Source organism: Acomys russatus, chromosome 1, assembly GCF_903995435.1.
Source record: "Acomys russatus chromosome 1, mAcoRus1.1, whole genome shotgun sequence".
In the NCBI taxonomy this organism is placed as follows: Eukaryota; Metazoa; Chordata; class Mammalia; order Rodentia; family Muridae; genus Acomys; species Acomys russatus.
In genome coordinates, this window is record NC_067137.1 from 30,381,277 (window position 1) to 30,384,292 (window position 3,016).

At 37.5% G+C, this 3,016-nt stretch overlaps 1 pseudogene; it reads left to right on the plus strand.

The window, feature by feature from the left end:
• The first annotated feature begins 1,644 nt into the window (after positions 1 to 1,644).
• LOC127195853 (40S ribosomal protein S25-like) lies at positions 1,645 to 2,048 on the plus strand (annotated as a pseudogene).
• The last annotated feature ends 968 nt before the right edge of the window (positions 2,049 to 3,016 follow it).

A 3,016-nucleotide genomic window follows, 5' to 3' on the forward strand; every position in this document is an offset into this window, starting at 1 on the left:
TAAGGGATTCCATTAAGACAGCAGCTGCTGCATGTAGAATCCACAGAGATAGCTCTGCCAATTAACAAAATTTATATATGCAATTTCAAATACCTCTTTAACCTTTGCACTGATATTTCAAAGCAACAGTTTATTAAATTAAATGGAAACATTTAAAAACAGATAATATTTTTTACAGTATCTTAGCAACAGGTGATTGAAGCCATGCCTAGAATGAAAGACTTGAGATTTTGCCAGAAGGGCCACATACTAGTGTTATCTTCCTTTTAACAAACGGAATAAATCTAATATTGTTTTGGACAAGTTGTGCTGCATTACATCATAATGTGAAATCCTGACAACAGAGCTGCAGTGGGAAGAACAAGCAGAGGGTGAAGGTGGAGCCCAAAGGACTCCTACAGCGTTTCAGAGGGAAAGCAAAGCTATACTATGCAAATCTCCCTGCTTCAGCAGAAAGCCAGTGCCTGAGACGAGTTCATTGTCACAATCTAGACAGTTCAGAGCTCAGCTATCTAGTTGGAATCTCTGAAGCAGAGAACTCTGTCCCTACTTTACATCACTCATTTGAGAATTAAAGTTATACTTCTAGATTACATGCAGACAGATATTAATTTCATTTTAAAGGATTACAGAAGGCCCCAGAATCAGTTTGGACTCTTCTAACTGTTCTATGAACTCTGGTTATAAATCTGTTTGGTTTATGGTATAGAGTATACAGATAATAGGAAAAACAAACAACAAGAAAACAAAGAACCCAATTAAGTATTGGTGCATGACACAAAAGAAGAAAGACAGATAGCTAAGGAAACTGTTTTTAGTGTTCACCGCCCTTAGCCAGGAGATAAGTGCAAATTACAATTAGTTTGAGATTTAGCTTACCCCTATCAGAATCACTAAAATTAAAAAACATAATGACAATAAATGTTGCCATGGATGTGGAGAAAAATGACACTTATTTACTGCTGGTAGGACATAAAGTGGAACAGACAATATGGAAATCAGTGTGGAGGTTTCACAGAGAACTAGAAATAAAGTGACCATGTTAGTCAGTTCTACCATTCTTAGGCATGTACCCAAAGGACCCTATGTCCTACCGTAAAGAAAACTGTGCATCCATGTTCATTGCTGCCCTCACTATAGCCAGGAAGTAGAAACAGTTTAGATGTTTAACCAATGAATGGATAATTAATACTTACTGCCTATACACAACGGAATGTTATTCCTTAGTAAAGTAAAATTAAATTATAAAAATTTCAAAAATGAATGGGATTAGAAATAATTATTTGAACAATAATGCAGATCCAGAAAGAAAAAAAAGTCACATTTCTCTCTCATATGTAGATGCTAGCACTGAATCTTTAGATATGTGTACTTACATCAGAATATGCACAGAAAGCAAGAAATTAATAATGGTTATGAGAGAATTTCAAGAGAGAAAATAGAAGGCACATAGTATGTGGAAAGGGGATAATGGAACAGGAAATGTTAAATAGGTTGGAGAGCTGGGGAGGATAGCTAACAATGAAGACATATGAAAATGCCACATAGAAATACACAATAGTCTTCCTTTTTTTTTTTTTTTTTTTTTTTTTTTTGACATCTTAGTGAGGCTGCAGTGGTTGTTGCCACTCTCCTAGCTTCGTCATGCTGCCCAAGGACGACAAGAAGAAGAAAGATGCTGGAAAGCCAGCCAAAAAAAAAGACAAAGATCCAGTAAATAAGTCTGGTGGCAAGGCCAAAAAGAAGAAGTAGTCCAAAGGCAAAGTTCGGAACAGGCTCAACAATCTAGTCCTATTTGACAAAGCCACATACGACAAAGTCTGTTAGGAAGTTCCCAACTATAAGCTTATTACTCCAGCTGTGGTCTCTGAGAGAGACTGAAGATTCACAGTTCCCTGGCCAGGGCAGCCTTTCAGGAGCTATTTAGTAAAGGACTTGTCAAGCTGGTTTTGAAGCACAGAGCCCAAGTAATTTACACAAGAAACACGAAGTGTGGAGATGCCCCAGCTGCTGGTGAAGATGCATAAGCAGGCTAAATCAGCTGTACATTTGGGAAAATAAAACTTTATTAAATAATTAAAAAAAAAAAAAGAAATACACAATAGAAACTTGAGACATATACACACACACGTGTGTGTGTGTGTGTGTGTGTGTGTGTGTGTGTGTGTGTATGGAATTTGAGTAAGCTAACTTTGTATTTGAGAGAGGAGTTGTTGATAAGTGTAGTTCCATGGTTCTTGTCTCTAAGCTTTAACCACTGCTGCCGCTGCTCCTTAAGTCATAGGACAAAGGAGAAATCAAGCTGATACAGACATAGAAGCTTCATCCATACAAGATAATTTCTATAGTGATAGGATGTGCTATGGTGCTACTTGGAGATAAAGGGAAATCTTGTCATCCAAATGTAAAGCAACAAGAATGATCTGTCTCACAATATATACTCACCAATGCAATAGTGGCATGAATGTCACTGGAGTAGTTAACCATGTTTCTGAGTTAAAATTCACTCTCCAAAATGGAACTCATACCTAGTACGATCAATGAGCTGGATCAAAGGAGGGCACTTAATACAATTACTCAGCTAAATGAACATTATAATAAACTGTTCCCCTAAATGTATATGTTTATACTCACAGATTATTGGATAGCTCAATTCTCATTAGAGAAGCTTCTTTTTCAGAACATGGTATTTAGTACAAAGATCCACAGCTGGAAAACATGCAGACTATGAAGCTGAAGAGTACTCAGCTCTAAATGTAGCATGTATATCACACCCTCTGCTCCACATTGAGGCTCAGAGATCATCTCATAAGAGGATAAAGAGGGAAACAGCTAGCAGGGTTGCTAGCTGTAGCAAAATAGTATTTTCTTTGTGTGTCAGGACCATCACATACATGTGCTCACAGTGTCTACGATTGCACACAGAAGACTTGCACAAGAGCAAGACATACAACATTCCAGGATGGACAGGGAAAAGGCCCATGAAGTTCCATGCCTAGTAGCATAGGAGCTTTTA